The 16,961-nt window shown below is 44.2% G+C and overlaps 1 protein-coding gene and 1 long non-coding RNA gene across 20 annotated transcripts in view; one reads left to right on the forward strand and one right to left on the reverse strand.

Annotated features, from left to right (window-relative positions):
• The window catches only part of LOC108582214, a 71,387-nt gene extending 65,627 nt beyond the window's left edge, over nucleotides 1–5,760 (reverse strand). For all 3 annotated transcript variants that reach the window (XR_001895436.3, XR_001895438.3, XR_001895435.3), the window contains exons 1-2: nucleotides 4,695–5,760; nucleotides 1,110–1,202 (exon numbers count right to left, since the gene is read on the reverse strand). This is a non-coding gene — a long non-coding RNA (uncharacterized LOC108582214). The remainder of the gene's footprint in view (nucleotides 1–1,109; nucleotides 1,203–4,694) is intronic.
• The window catches only part of AOPEP (aminopeptidase O (putative)), a 383,438-nt gene continuing 372,206 nt past the window's right edge, over nucleotides 5,730–16,961 (forward strand). For all 17 annotated transcript variants that reach the window (XR_002517756.2, XR_001895427.3, XM_031654785.1 and 14 more), the window contains exon 1: nucleotides 5,730–5,877. The gene's annotated coding sequence lies outside the window, so the exon portion shown is untranslated. The remainder of the gene's footprint in view (nucleotides 5,878–16,961) is intronic.

Genomic DNA, 16,961 nt, shown 5'->3' on the forward strand with positions numbered 1-16,961 from the left:
GAGAAGAAAAGATAGACCAGAGATTGGGGTAAAGGGACTAGATTCTTTTTCCCGGAAGCCAGAGGTTTTGTGCCACCCACGGCTGAACCACTCTAGTGTTTACTTTCTTTTTTTATTTTTGAGACGGAGTCTTGCTCTGTCACCAGGCTGGAGTACAGTGGCGCAATCCCAGCTCACTGCTACCTCTGCCTCCTGGGTTCAAGTGATTCTCCCGCCTTAGTCTCCTGAGTAGCTGGGATTACAGGTGCCCGCCACCACGCCCCGCTAATTTTTGTATTTTTAGTAGAGACAGGGTTTCATCATGTTGGCCAGGATGGGCTTCATCTCTTGACCTTGTGATCCGCCCACCTCAGCCTCCCAAAGTGCTGGGATTCCAGGCGTGAGCCACCGCGCCCGGCCCCCTGGTGTTTAATTTCATTAGAATCCTCTGAAAATTTTTGTTGCCTCCTTCCCAAGTATAAACAAAGATTTCATTGTGAATACCACTTTCTTTCTTCCTGGGAATCATGACATTCCATCCTCTTTGGCAATAATACGTTGACATCTCCTTATGTCTCTTATTTTTTACTTTTTAGTAAAAAGAACATCATTTTCAGTCTCAGTGCCCTTGGAAATGACTCGGTCCCTTTGAGTGAGGTTTTTCTCCTTGTTTACTTCTTGCATCAGCCACCAATACTCTCCACAGTGATAGAACCTGTAGCCCAAACTGCTGTATGGCTATATATAAAATCTACAGTAATCTCTCCAACCCATTTTGACCAAGTCACTGAGATGACTTGTAGCTCATGGCTGTATTCGACTTTCATTTACCGCCCATCCTACTCTAGTAGGATTTTTCTCCCAGAAACTTGCAAATATTTCAAATCCTGCATTTCTATTTTGACACATTCATCCCACTTGTCTCTCATCAACCCACAGTGAGTTTTGGAGAGAAGTTTTTTTTGCAACAGTTCCCATTGTAGGAGATAATGACATGCAAACCGAAGTGAGGTTTAAACAGGCTCACTCCCTTTGGTATGACATGTGGGGTATTAGCCCATTTTCACACTGCTAAAAAGAAATAATTGAGACTGGGTACTTTATAAAGGAAGGAGGTGTAATTGACTCACAGTTCTGCAAGGCTGGGGAGGCCTCAGGAAACTTAACAATCACGGTGCAAGAGGAAGCAGGTGCCTTCTTCACAACTCAGCAGGGAAGAGAACCTGTGAAGCAGGAACTGTTAAACGCTCATAAAACCAGCAGATCTCGTGAGAACTCATTCACTATCAGCACGGGGGGCGGTTTCCCTTCATGCTGCTCTGCCAGTCACCTTCCTCCCTCCACACGTGGTGATTACAATTTGAGATGAGATCTGGGTGGGAATACAGAGCCAAACCATATCATGTGGCCAGACCATCGTGACATTTAAGTGAGTCAGAAACCTGGCAGACAGGCTTCAGACAAATTTCCTTATCCTTAAGGAAATTCTTCTAAGAGCTTAAAGGCTTATGCAACTATGTTTTGTATATAGGAGTAGTTATAAGAGTAGAAATTTGAAATTTTCAACCCTCCCACACTCCATAAAATCATTTAGAGACATTCTCTCATTACACATGAGAAAAATGTAAGCTCAGAGAAGTCGAGTGAGTTGCTGGAGTCATATAGATAGTGGCAGAGTCAAAAATAAGTATGATTTGGTGGGGCGTGGCGGCTCACGACTATAATCTCAGCACTTTGGGAGGCTGAGGACTTTGAGGGAGGGACTGTTATCATCTTTGCTTCAAAGCTACACTATGAATTCCTCCCATGGTTAGCTTGGCCTACACCCAGGAGTGCGCGAAGACAGCCAGCCTTTGAGGCTGGAAGCAAGATGGAGTCAACCATGCCAGATTTCTTCCACTGTCATAATCTTTGCAAAGACAGTTTCAGTCTGGGTGAAATTTGCAAATGTCTTTACTGTGTATTCTTCTTTTGACTTCTAGTCCTTCAGTTAGATTCAGTTAGAATTAGATTTGGTGGAAGACACAACACCCAAAATAAAGTGACTTAAATGAAAGAGCAGCTTATTTATCTTGGTTAAAGTGCAACTTATGTGGTAGCTCTGTCCACAAAGTCCTCAGGGACCCAACTCTTTCTATCTTGCTGCTTTCCTCTAATGCTCTGAGGGTTGAATTATGATCTAAAATGGCTACTTAGACAAGCCAATACATCTGCATTTCAATCAAAAGGAAGGGAGATGGAAAGAAAAGAAGAGAAACTTTTGTCTTATCTGTTTGGTAAGGATGGTTGCCACACCTTGCTACATGATACTTTCTCTTATAGCCGTTACCCAGTGCATAGTCACAGGGCCACAGCTAGCTGAAAGGGAGGCTGAAAAATGTTGTCTGTCTTCTGGTCTTCTGGGTGGCCATGTTAGAATTAGATAAAGATATTCTATTACCTAGAATGTGAAGGTGCTAGTATTATGAAACAACAATAGCAAAACAACAAGTCGATATTGAGGACCAGCCAGCAATCTCTGTCATCCTCTCCTCTGTTGAACTGAGTTCATCTGAGCTAATTCTGTCAGAAATTCTTTTGAACTTTACTCCAAGGCACTAAATCTCAATGAGGATATGAGTAGATTTCACGGAGCTGACAGCATCAGAGGGAAAAAACATCATTAATGAGAATCGTATCTCAGCCCATTAATGAGAATCGTATCCACTAGGGAGTACATGTCCCTAAGAACAGACCTTAGGGGTATATCTCTGCTTGCCACATGAATACTCATCAATATAAGTTTTGCAAGTGGAACACTTAGTATTCTCAGGAGTAACCAAATGAATACAAGATGTCGACTCATGTCACTTTGACTCCCGAGGCGTTGATTTCGTATATATAAACACAAACATTTAAATCCAAATCAGATTTGCATCAATCAAAGCATGTCCTGGAGCAAATTTCATTTTGTAAATTTATAAAAAATTCATTTTCATATTTTATGGCTTACATTTTATATTACATACAGTTATATAACATTTATATAACTGTTTCTCATTTTTCTACTTTACTGAAATTATTTTCACTGAAATCATTTCCAGTTCTTTTATATGTAAGCTTCCCATTGAAGTTACAATTTAGCATTATTTTTCGTCTTCATGACTAATTATAGTCATTAGAGTTTCTGACATTATGAGTTTTCTTTTGTGGTGAATTAACCAAGACCAATTGTTTTTCTGCTCAAACTTTGTAGATCTAAATCTCGTCCAAAAAATTTGATTGATTTTTTTCCATCAGTTTTAAATAAGTGACAAGTTTTACCATGTCTGGTTTTCTCAATTTTTCCAGTTTTCAATGTTACCAATCAGCAGTTATTGTTCAGTCAGTTTTAACTTTATAACTAAATTGTGCTCAGTTTTGGCCACTGTTAATTTCATTTTGTATTTATTTCTATCAAGTCCAGTTTTCCCTGTCAACTGGTCACAATATCCTTGGCATTACAATAGCCAGGCAAAATAACAACACCAAAAACCCAATGAGATAAAACCCCAAATTCCAGGCAACTATTCTGACATGTTTGGTGGCTATAAAGACAGAAATGAATACATTGTAGGAATCATCTAGTTCAATCTTCTCATTTTATAAGCGAGAAGACTGAAGTTCCCCAAGAAAGATGAAGCCTTGGGCAAGTGTAAGAGGCACTAAGGATGGAGGTGATGAGCAGGTGTGATAAATACTGATGGGACTGTGGGATGACAAAGAGGCACAAGCCTAGGATGATCCTGGATTTCAGGATTGGGTGACTGTGTGGTATTGATGCTATTAACTCAGACAAAAATACATGAGTAGGTCAGGTTTGGGGGTAGGGATAGAGGATGAGTTCAGGTTTTTAAATGCTAGCTGGATGTTTGAGTGGAATCTGGATATTTCAATACGATTTTTTTTTTTTTTTTTTTTTTGAGACAGTCTTGCCCTGTCGCCCAGGCTGGAATGCAATGACACGATCTCAGCTCACTGCAAGCTTCACCTCTGTGTTCAAACGATTCTCCTGCCTCAGCCTCCCAAGTAGCTGGGATTACAGGCATGCACCACCACACCCAGCTAATTTTTGTATTTTTAGTAGAGACAGGGTTTCACCATTTTGGCCAGGGTGGTCTTGAACTCCCGACCTTAGGTGATCCACCTGCCTCCGCCTCCCAAAGTGCTAGGATTACAGGCGTGAGTCACTGCACCCGGCCCTCGATTGTCTTTTAAAGAGAGGATCTGACATCACTGGGTGAGCATTCCTTGTTGCCAAAAATCAACAGAGCTGTGGTAGGGACCATGAGCTCCAGATCACCACAGTCTCTATCCCTGGGCTTCACTCCTTTGTGTTAACTGCCCAGCTGCTGTAGGCTTTGGGGTTTGCAGCCTCTGATGTAGCATAAGAAAGCCACAGGAAAAAAGAGCTCAGGAAAAGGGAAAGTGGAGGCCAGTGAGAGAAACTGAGGAATGACAGAGAGGTGAGAGAACCTAGAGGACTGACTTGGAAACAAAGAAGCAAAGGAATCATGTTTGAAAGGAGGAGAAACAAACCTTGTTTTAGCTATATGATCCAGCTATTTGCTTAGGTCCCAGATTTAAGAACCATTTTTCACACTTTTCCTTATCTCCCTTATCTAAACTCATCTCCAAGTCTGTCACATCTACCTCAGAATTATTCCTGAAATTTGTCCATCTCTATCATTTCTTACCTGCTCATTGCAAAAGCACCTCTTCTCTTTGCATCCTTTTAAATTGTTTCTCAAAAGTTCCATGTATACACAGCAGCAAGCAGGGTGATGATGTTACGAAACGAGATCCTGTCACTCACGTGTTGAAAACTCTTCACTAGTTTCCCATTACACTTGGAATAAACTCCGTATCCCTCACAGGGTCCCAGAGAGTCTGTGCATGATGGGGACTCTCCTGGCCTCGCTGATCTCATCCTCCGTGCTTCCCATGACTCACTTTCTCACTTTCTTCAAGGCACCACATTCTGCTCCTTCCTTGTTGCTTGCTCACATGTAGATCCTTCTGTTGGCTGTTCTTCCCTTGTATCTCCAGAGCTGGCTTCTTCTCAGTTTACCGAACCTCTTCAGAGCGCACTTTCTGACATCTCAAATCAAAAGGTCACCTGTCTTCCTTTAATTTCTCAGCAGCTTATTTTCCTTCTCCATTTAGTATCTCCTTTCTCAACTAGAAAGTAATCCCCATGAAGGCAGGCACAGCATCTGTCTTGTTCCTGGTTGTTTCCCCAGCTTCTGTTAAGGGCGCTTCCCTGGCACACAGGAGGAACTTAAATTGTGGTGGAATTAATATGTGAACAACAGTCACATGCAGCAGAGATGAGACTAGGCTAAGGAACAAAAATTGCACATCTGTATTTCGGTAAGTTCTTTTATTTTATTTGAAACGGGGTCTTGCTCTGTGGCCCAGGCTGGAGTGCAGTGGCACGTTCATAGCTCACTGCGGCCTCGAACTCCTGGGCCTCAGCCTCCAGAGTAGCTGGGACCACGGCCGCGCGCCACCACACTCGGCTAATTTTTTAATTTTTTTGTTGAGACGGGGCCTCCCCAGGTTGCCCAGGCTGGTGATTTTTTTCTTAAGTGTCATAAAGATTTTGCGATCAGGAATAGTACGGCACCGCGGCAACTCCACAGGCCCCGGCAAGCCAGGCTGCTCGCGCCTCCTACAGCGGCGGCAGCCCCGCGCCTGCGCAGATCTCCCTCGGGCGGTCCCGCCCTCTCATCCGAAGGGGGCGGGCTTAGCGGAAGGCGGGCCCGGCCGAGTGCGGCCGCGGGCGCGTGTCGATGACGTCACCCGGCGCGTGCCGGGGTAGCCCGTAGTAACCCCGAGTCTGCGGAAGTGGTGACCCGTGGGACGCGGCTGAGACAGGTAACCTGTTCGCTCCCTGTGGGGTCCCTGCCTGCCTCTCCTCCGGCGTCGGGATGGCGGCGGGGACAGCACCATTCCGTTCTGAAGGCGACGGGGAACCCTCCCTTACCCTCACTTTTGCTCGACCAGCGAGGACCCGCATCCCCTCCTCAGTTCTCCCAGACTCCTGGGGCTGAAACCCATCCTGGGGAGTGGGCGGAGCGGTCCCATCCCACCACCTCAGCTGTAGAGGCGGCCACGGGCTCTGGCTGTCTTCTCCCCTGCAGCACAGACCTTTCTCAGCCTCTGGGTGCCTCCTCCTCCGTCTCTTCCCTGCAGGCCCTCGGTCACCTGCCGGTCTCGGCTTCCAGCCCCACAGGGCTCATCTCCAGTCTTAAGCTGGCAGAATAGTTTCCAGTTCGATTCATTTCCACTTGCAGTGAAACCCATCCGCTTCTTCTTCCCCCGGAGTATCTTTACTGAGAGCACCAAATTTTGAGTTTTGGTGTCCTATAGAACGTTCATCCTGTTAGTCTGGAGTTTTGTTCATTAACGCATGCGTGGGCGGGGAGGAGGGGGCACAGTAATGTGATTGTCTATTGTGATAATAAAAGATCCACTTAGGATCCAATCCGCTGTTGAGATGCATGGAACAGTTAATAGCATTGCATAAAATGCCTCTTGTGCCTGGATTTCTTTTGGGTTTTCGTGCGATGATGACAATTAGCCTTGCAAAGGTAGCCCTCAAAAGAAGTAACGTAACCCCTTTGGGAGGCCGAGGCGGGCGGATCACGAAGTCAGGAGATCGAGACCATCCTGGCTAACTCGGTGAAACCCCGTCTCTACTAAAAATACGAAAAATTAGCCGGGCGTGGTGGCGGCGCCTGTGGTCCCAGCTACTCGGGAGGCTGAGGCAGGAGAATGGCGTGAACCCGGGAGGCGGAGCTTGCAGTGAGCCGAGATTGCGCCACCGCACTCCAGCCTGGGTGACAGAGTGAGACTGCAAACAAACAAACAAACAAAAAAGACCTTGGAGTTTTAACGTGATTCTCATACAGATTTTTCATGAATCTGGTCTATTTGATAGGGTGTGAGACGTGGCTTCTACCAAGGAATTTCCTAGGATAGGCAGTAAATTCCCTATTAGTGTCTAATAATGGTGTTTTATTACCTTATTCACATACTTAAATATGAGGGTTTCTAAGAAAAAGATATTACCTCAAGAAAGAGTGATGACCAGGATTGCAGACGGACCTGATTTGTTTTGGTGTTTAGGATCTGGCACATCAAAAGAGAAATGGGTTGTTCTCTCCAGACCATGAAAATGGACATTTGTACTAAATACAGAATATAAACCCAAAAGCATGACAGAAGACTATGTTTTATCAAAGAACTTCACACTTTAAAGAGCAGCAGCGTTGCATTCTGGCAGTTGCTCTCTAGTGGCACAGAACTGTCTGTGTGCCTTCTGCAGCAGTCTCTGTGCTGTCTGCAGTCTTGGCCAAGCAAGAGCCTTCAGTGGTCAGGTTTGAGCAAGTGGATGCCCAAGGACTTTGACTATTAGTTTATAACAAATCTTTTTGTTTTGGAACATGGCATAACATCTTTCCTAATAAGAGAGTATTTCAGGTTCTAGAAATATCATGGTTACTGTATACGCTGTTTAGTCGTTTTCTTTTTTTTTTTTTTTTCGAGACAATGTCTCACTCTGTCGGCCAGGCTGGAGTGCGGTAGCAGGATCGCAACTCCCTGCAGGCTTCACTCCTGGCTCAGCCTCCTGGGTGTCTGGGACTACGAGTGTGCACCACCATGCTCAGCTAATGTTGTGTGTTTTCTGTAGAGATGACGGTTCGCCCTGTTGCTCAGGCTGATCTTGAACTCCTGGGCTCCAATGATCCACCTGTCTTGACCTTCAAAGTGTAGGGATTACAAGTGTGGGCCACTGCATCTGGCCTAGTCATTTTCTTATAATGATTTTCAAAATTCATATTTTTTACACCACATGGCGAATCATAATGTTATGCAGTATTTGCAACATTTAACCAGCTTATGGCAAGCACTTTAAACATGTCCTTAGGTTCCTTCTGTATTGGTGTAGTTCTGTATTTATTCTCCGGGTTTACACTTTTTTCTTCGGCGTATATATCTTAGCCTCTATAAGAAATGGAATCTCAAAGGAAAATAAACGGTTGAACCTTACCTTTAAAACTTCCTAATTCATTTCAATATGACCTACAAATGAAGTGTCCGTTGCCTGTTTACATTTAAAAGATGATTGAGCTCCCGAAGATCTAAAGATATTTAAGCTATAACGATTGCATTTTCTTACCTTAATCCCAAATGCTTTTCAATTTCCAGGAATTTGTTGAAATCTTTTGTCTTGGCAAGGATGAACTGAATACATGTTCAGTTTACCACGTAGAATCTGGTGCTGGCAGCATATTTTAAACCTTGATGAATGAGGTGGATTCAAAACCATTTAGAGAGAATTTGTACATTTGCAGTGTATAAATTCTGGATCTACCTCTGAATGGAGAAATCTGTGTTCTATATTTATTCCCATAAAGAACTAGATGTAAATATTGAGATCTGAATGCTTCTTATTTATTTATTTTTATTGATTGATTGATTTGCTGGCCTTGGCAATCCTCTGAGTTTATACTTGGCCTTGTTTTGCCCCTAGATACAGTGCTCCCTGCTGAGTTCATCTGCACAGCTGTAGCCCTGTGACATGATTACCAAATAAATCCTAGGGTGGAGGAGCTTGTCTTGCTTTCTGGCTGAAGGAAGTGTAGTTGCCTAAGACAGGAACAGTTAAACTGCCCTTCAGTTTAACAGTAACTGCCCTTCCTACAGTTTTCCTGTTGTGGGAAGTATAGTTCCTACTGTAGAGAAGGACAGAAGATGGTCGGTGCAGGGTAGGAAGTGGGGTTGTAAGGTCAGACGGAGGCCAGGAATTGCAGGAGGGATAAGGAAGCTTATACTTGGAGCTGCCAAGAAAAGGCCTGCTTATCACCCACATACAAGTTTTCAGTAATGAGAATTTCCTCAATAACTTAACAGCAAGAGTCCCACAGGAAGCCCTGCTATAAGTGGCTGGAGAATTTGCCAGATGCGGCCGTTTTTAGCATCATTGAACTCTACGGTGGATTTTAAATAGTACTGGTTGGGAGGAGACCAGAGTTAGATTAAGCCAGTTCTCAGTGTTTGGTCTCTGGACCAGCAGTATTAATACTGGAACTTGTTAGAAATGCAGATTCTTAGCGCTCCATAGTCTGTGTTTTAACAAGTTCTTCAGGAAGTTCTAAGTGTGCACTCAAATTTGAGAACCACTGGCCTAGCCAGTTCAATCTAATTGTAGTGGCAAAGTAAAAATACTGGGAAAGATGAGTGAAAATTTCATTATGTTAGAACATCTTTTGATGTTTGCATAGGGATGGCTTTCCTCCTATAGAGAATGCTGTTTCAAGTTGAAGGACAGGAAAGACTGCTTTAGTTGTAGACACCAGTAACATGCAACATTGTTCTTGTGGGTGGAGAATACCCCCATTTGTGGCTACATTTCACCCTGGAATCTAAATTCTGCCAGATTATAATACAAGAGCGCTCTTCACCTTACCTCCTTTTTCATTTTAAATATCTATTCCTTGATTGTATTAATATTTATATATGCATTGACTAGTGAAATTTTGTTTTCATGGCTTTGTGATGGCAAGAGTTGGTTTAGTAGCACGTTGATTCAGAGACACTAGATACATGAAAATTATCTTGATATCCTGCAGAAAACGTAGATTATTGGCTGCTGTCCTTGCATGTGTCCAAGAAGCTGCGTTTTTAACAGGCACCGCTCACACCAGCCCAACCCCATCCCCAACGTTGTTTATTGGGCTTGTGGTTCTCAGACTATATTCTGAGAAACACTGTGGCAAATTTCCAAGGAGAGTGATTTTAAAGTAACAGCTTTATTGAGATATAATTCACATGCCATAAAATTCACTCTTTAAAAGGATGTAATTTATTGATTTTTAGTATATTTACAGAATTGTGCAACTATCACCCTGTATAATTTTAGGATATTTCCATCATTCCTCAAGAAATCCCTGTACTGATTGGCAGTGACTCCTCATTCTCTCTTTATCCCAGTCCTTGGCAACTACTTTCTGTCCCTATGGATTTTCCTGTTCTGGACATTTCATGTAAATGTAATCATAGAATATGTGGCCTTTCCTGTCTTCCTTCTTTCACGTCTCATGGTGTTCTCAAAGTTCACCAGGTTGTGGCATGTGTTGGTACTTCAGTACTTCATTCCTTTTTATGGCCGAATAATTTTCCACTGTGTGGATGGACATTTTTGTTGATCGATTCATCAGTTGATGGTCATTTGGTTGTTTTGCTATGTGTATGTTTTTAAAACAATATTAACTATATCTAGGCCTTTTCAAATAGTCACTGGATACTTCTGTAGAGTGTCTTAGAGGGGATTCCTATAGGAAATGGGAACTGGATTTAAAGTCCCTTCTGTTCATGGACTTGAGGAGTCTGTATCTGTAATTTCTTTGGGTAGTGAAATATATTCTTATAAGAGCTAGAGCAGCTACTTTTTCTCCATAGCAGAATGTTTGATATTGAAAAAGGAAATCTTTTTACATGACTTAAGGACTATATTTCAAAAATAGTTTATATTAAAAGTGGTATTCTTTGGCCGGGCGCAGTGGCTGATCCCTATAATCCCAGCACTTTGGGAGGCCGAGGCGGGCGGATCACGAGGTCAGGAGATGGAAACCATCCTGGCTAACATGGTGAAACCCCGTCTCTACTAAAAATACAAAAAATTAGGCGGCGAGGTGGCGGTGCCTGTAGTCCCAGCTACTCGGGAGGCTGAGGCAGGAGAATGGCCTGAACCTGTGAGGCGGAGCTTGCAGTGAGCTGAGATCGCGCCACCGCACTCCAGCCTGGGCAACAGAGCGAGACTCCGTCTCAAAAAAAAAAAAAAAAAGTATTCTTCAGCGTTTCTGGAGGAGGAACTCTTACTCAAAAAGCTGATATTTTTGTCTACATTTTCTTTTCCAATCTCTTCATTTTTACTCTACTGAACCCTGTAACCCAACTCTATTAATCTAGATCCTCTTTCTAGCATATAAATATTTATGGACAGTAATAAATTATATTAGTTCTAATAGAGTTTAAAATGTTTTGTGAATTTTTATCCCAGCATGACAAAAATCACTGGGTGGTCTGATACCGCCTTCATCTTTAAATATTTAACCAATTATTTTTATTTTTAAAGGCTCTGTTAATTGAATGATATCCATAAAAGTGTTTAATAGTACTTATCTTGGGCCCACAGTGCGCAAAGCACTTCACGGAGTTAAGGTCTGTCCTTTTTACTTCTGCTCTCCTCATACCTTATTTCAACCGTGGTGCTCAGAATCTGGGCCCACCGTTCTGCAGTGGGGACAGTGACTGAACTCGCATGTGGCTAGGGTGATGAAGGGTTTAGAAACTGTCATGTGAGAATTGGGTGAAAGGATGGAGGTTGTTCAGTTGTTAAAGAGAGTACTCAGGCAATGACAGCCCTCCCAGCCATTCAGAGCTTGTCTAGAGAAATCTTATTCTTCCTTTGGGTAGTATTTGAAGTGAAAGAGTATGTCAACAAGGCTGTTAATTTTGTTGGGTTGTAAGTAGGCAAAAAACATGGAGATTTTTTGTGATGTTTCTTTCTTCTTCTTCTTCTTCTTCTTTTTTTTTTTTTTTTTTTTTTTAAGACAAAGTCTTGCTCTGCCCTCTGGGCTGGAGTGCAGGTTCAAACTCCTGGGCTCAAGCAATCCTTTGCTTCTGCCTCCTGAGTAGCTGGGAGTACAAGCACATGCCACCGTGCCTGATTAATTTTAACATTTTTCTTTTGTAGAGATGGGGTCTTGCTATATTGACCAGACTGGTTTCAGACTCCTGACCTCAAGCAGTTCTCCGGCCTTGGCCTCCCAGAGTGCTGGGATTACAGGTGTGAGACACTGTGCCCAGCCCAATTTTTCATTCTTACGTGCCTTTCCACTATCTTTCAATTCCTAGAATATCTAGTTCAGAGTCTGATGTTAAGAATGGTTTCTGGATTGTATTTTGCCTGTTCAGAATATATAGAATGTTAATTGATTGCATCATCGTTAATGCATTATTTTAGCCTTAACAGTGTGTAAATGTGTAAAGTGCTGTTTGATACTATAAATTTTTTTTTTTTTTTTTTTTTTTAATTGAGACGGAGTCTCGCTGTGTCGTCCAGGCTGGAGTGCAGTGGCGCAATCTCTGCTCACTGCAAGCTCCGCCTCATGGGTTTGCACCATTCTCCTGCCTCAGCCTCCCGAGTAGCTGGGACTACAGGCATCTGCCACCACGCCCGGCTAATTTTTTGTATTTTTAGTAGAGACGGGGTTTCACTGTGTTAGCCAGGACGGTCTCGATCTCGTGACCTCATGATCCGCCTGTCTCAGCCTCCCAAAGTGCTGGGATTACAGGCGTGAGCCACCGCGCCCGGTCAATATTATACAATTTTATATAGCCAAGTTTTATTAGATCAGGATTAAAATATACCTTCCATTTGGTATAATGTGTAAAGTTTAGTCACTTCTTAAAATGTAAGACCTGCAATATAGTATAACTTGTCTTGCCAATAAGCGGCAAGATGTGGTGTGTTTAAGAGTGAGGGAGAGGTCTCTGGTTGTGGTGAATATCCATATTTGCTTGGGGATATAGGGAGTTCCTGGCCTGTTTCACTTTTGCCTGTCTGGTTCAGCTTATGGTTCAGCTTAGGATGGAATGTACTGCCCTGTGCTTTAAGTGGCCATTTTTGATCTAGGCTTGGACTGGACTTCAGGCACTAGAGTGTAGTGCTGAGAGTTCAGGGTCTGGAGCCAAACCAGGGGAATTTAAATCTCACCTCTGCCATCTCATAACTTTGTGAACCCGGGAAAGGATCGTAACTTCTCTGGGCTTTAGTCTACTCATCTGTGAGATGGAGATGACAGTACGTACCTCATTGGGTAGTGAGGATGTAATGCAAATAATGTTCTTCATGTACCCAGCCTGCCTCATAGCAAGCAGTCAATAGATGTTTGGTGCAGTTCTACTTGTTGTTAATACGAGTGTCTGAAGGTCAAGGGCCTTCTTGAAGGTTTCTGAATACAGGAGTTCTGAATTCACTTAATTCCCAAAGGAGAAAGACTCTAGTTCACCTGGTTTCTTTAAGGCATTCTAGGTTCCTGCTGCCTGCTCAGGACAATACCTGGGGAAGTTTTGGGTGAATGGGATTCTCCTGGCCTTCTGCTGTCTGAATATGTCCCCGTCTTGTTCCTGTCCTCTGACATGAAGTGTTTGTGTAGTGGGAGTTCTCCGGCGGTTTTCAGAGGAGCATGGTTAAATGTGTCGATATTCCATAGGAACACTAGAACATCAGAGCACTGTGGACAGTTTTGTACCACCTGTGCTACAGGAGATATAGAAAAGGACAAGAGAAAAATATTTTAAATTAATGAGGACAAAGTGAACTGTAACTAAATCCCCATGAATAATAAAGCTACATTCAGTTTTGTACGATTGAAGTATCTACTCAGAAAGTGTCTATTAAGCATGAATTCATACCGGTCAGTCTAGGAGCAAGAATGCCAGGAAACCTCCTGGGCCACTCATGACCGAAACTGCGTCTCAAGTCCAGGTCAGGTTCTTCCTGCTGTCCTCCCGAAGGCAGCTTGCGGGGCTCATCTTGGCTTCCTCTCCTCTCAGAGCGGCCTCCACCCACTCATCTCCTGGAATTCTGTGTTTCCCAAGGCTGGCTGCAGTGTGGCCACACTTTGCTTAGCTCCCAACTTTCCCTGTGGTCGTGGTGGTTGTCTTCAGACCCTTTTGGGGTTAAGGATTTTCCTACTAATCCTTATGGAAAAATAAAGGGCAATTTAAAGATTTGGTTAAAGATTAGGGCAGTTTAAAGATTTGGAGTGTTGGCTCGATGCGGTTGCTCACGCCTGTAATCCCAGCACTTTGGGAGGCCGAGGCGGGCAGATCACCTGAGATCAGGAGTTTGAGACCAGCCTGAACAACATGGTGAAACCCCATCTCTACTAAAAATACAAAAATTAGCCGGGTATGGTGGCGGGTTCCTGTAATGCCAGCTACTTGGGAGGCTGAGGCAGGTGAATCCCTTGAACCCGGGAGGTGGAGGTTGCAGTGAACCCAGATCGCACCATTGCACTTCAGCCTGGGGGACTAGAGCGAGACTTCAAAAAAAAAAAGATTTGGAGTGTTTACAATTGTAGTTACCAGTCCGGTGCTAAATAGTAACCACTAAGATTCAACTGGAAGCCAAACGGGGTGTCTTTCCTTGTTACGCCAGGCGTGAAGTTCACCAGACCTATTCTGTTGGGTGGACTGTTGCTCTGCTCCCTGAAAACTCTCCTTTCTACCACTAGTGGAGACTGAGGAAATCAGGAAAGAACCACGAGAGCCCTCCCCGTCTTGAGGGTGGAGTTTGCATTGCCGAGGACCTCTAGATAGGTTGATGCCTTATTTTAAAAGGTACCTCAGATTTGTTTTCATCAGGTGTGGTGAGACGACAGACACAGAAACAAGCTGCTTCTGAAACAAGAGTTTATTATTATAGTTCCCAAGAGGAGGGGTGCATCGTGCCTCACAGGGCCATGTGAGGAAGCGCTGGGGTTGGTCAGGAGGCAGAAAGAGTTGGGGCAAGAATGGGCAGGAGTCTTTATTGGGGTTTCTGTGGGAAAAGCAAGGCAAGCAGGCTAAGCAGATGGATTGGCTAGTTTGAATACTTTTGGAGGGCTCTGGGGGTGGTCCTGGTTGTGTAGTACCTGGCTGTGGGGTGATGTAGGACAGTGGCAATATGAGAGTTAGATAAGGAGGCGGTTGTGGACTGTGGGTTGGCTGGTTTGCCTGTGAAAGGCTCACAGGCAAGTTCTTTGCTATCTCTTGGAATTAGCCCTGGGAGGAGCAATTTCTCCAGGATTAGCAAGGCTCCGAGATGTCAAAACATCATAAAATATAGAAAATAAAAAACATGATTAATGCATACCCCTTCCAGCAGAACTGTGCTTGTCACAGAAGTGGTTCTTTTGGGAGCATTTTCTTGTTGAGTGATAGAAAGAATGGTAAAGTGGCTCCTTGCACCCCTGGAGTTTACGGTCTAGCTTAGTAAATAAGGCCTGCACACATGAAAGTGACCAGCCATGCAGGACACAAGATCACATGCCAGAAAGTTCAGTACAGTATAATGGGAGCTCAGAGAAAGGAGAGATGAGAATGTCCTAGAAGCAGTAGAGGGCTGTGGGGTCCACATCCGGCTTCATCGGTTACGAACTGTGTAACCATAAGCAAGCTGGATAATCCCTGTGTTTTAGTTTCCTTATTTGTAATATGAGTTTAATAATAGTAGTACCCATATCAGAGTTACTGTGAAGACTAAATGAGTTAATACATTGGAAGGGCCTAGCACAAAGCCTGGTGCTTAGTAAGAACTCAGTAAGCATCAACTGTCATAGGGCTGTTGAGGAAAGTTTCGCAGGGTGGATAGAATTGATTGTTACCTTAAAGGGGGGAGGTGGCGGGAGGAGGGAGAGAGAGAGAGAGAGAGAGAGAGAGAATGTTTCTCTGTTGGGTCGGGGTGGATGTGGGGTGGCGGCTGGAAACGAGCCTGGCAGATTCAGGTAATAGGAGGTTGATCTGATAGGATAAGGTTGAAAAAATGTGTTGGTGAGAGTTCTGAATGGTAAGGATTTTGCATTTTTTCTTTAAACCATGGAAATTCATTCAGGGCCTTTCCCCCCCATCTTTTTTTTTTTTGAGACGGAGTCTTGCTCTATTGCCCAGGCTGGAGTGCAGTGGCGCGATCTCGGCTCACTGCAAGCTCCGCTTCCCAGGTTCCCGCCATTCTCCTGCCTCAGCCTCCCGAGTAGGGACTACAGGCGCCGCCACCTCGCCCGGTCAATTTTTGTATTTTTAGTAGAGACGGGGTTTCACCTTGTTAGCTAGGATGGTCTGGATCTCCTGACCTTGTGATCTGCTGGCCTTGGCCTCCCAGAATGCTGGGATTACAGGCTTGAGCCACTGCGCCCAGCCTGCCTGCTTCTTTTTTTTTTTTTTTGAGACCGAGTCTCGCTCTGTCTCCCAGGCTGGAGTGCAGTAGTGTGATCTCGGCTCACTGCAAGCTCCACCTCCTGGGTTCACACCTATTCTCCTGCCTCAGCCTCCCAAGCAGCTGGGACTACAGGTGCCTGCCACCACGCCCAGCTAATTTTTTTGCATTTTTAGTAGAGACGGGGTTTCACTATGTTAGCCAGATGGTCTTGATCTCCTGACCTGGTGATCCACCCACCTCGGCCTCCCAAAGTGCTGGGATTACAGGCTTGAGCCACCGCGCCCGGCCCCACTTTCTTTTTTTAAAAGCAGGGACAACATGACATTAAATTAGTGCTTCAGGAATCTTACTCTTAGTGGTATGGTTCTATAGAGAGGAGAGACTTGGGATGGGTTATCTAAGTCAGAATAGATTAAGTTAGCAGTAATTAAAAACAACTCCAAAATCTTTGTGGCCTAAAAAAAAAAAGTGCGTTTCTTTGTCATGCTTTTCCCCAGCTGAACTGGGGACTCTGCTCGTCACAGTCATTCCGAGATCCAGGCTGATAGAGCAGCCAGCATGTTGTTTACCTTAAGAGGGGGAGGGAAGAGCACTCTGCAGGGTTATGCACCAGTGGTTAAATGCTAGGCCGAGAGGACATGCCTGCTTCCATTTGCAACTCAGCACTGGAGCAGTCACGTGTCAGTAACCAGTTCCAGGCATTCAAGAAACCTTGTATGTTTGTGGGGAGGGGCTGGGTAGAAAGAATGGGAAGTATCCAAAAACAGCACTGACGGCCACACAGGAAGACTTATTTAGAAGCTGGTTGTGTAATAGTTCAAATGGGTGGTCTTTGCCGCTGGGTCACAGTTGTTGCAGTCAATACAGAGAAGGGTTGGATAAAAGAATTTAAAGCAGTAGAATTTAAACGTTGATCATGGATTGGGTCGAATGGCAAAGAAGAGAGGAGTCAACGTGAAGCAAAACT

Source organism: Papio anubis, chromosome 13 (genome assembly GCF_008728515.1).
Source record: "Papio anubis isolate 15944 chromosome 13, Panubis1.0, whole genome shotgun sequence".
Lineage (NCBI taxonomy): Eukaryota > Metazoa > Chordata > Mammalia > Primates > Cercopithecidae > Papio > Papio anubis.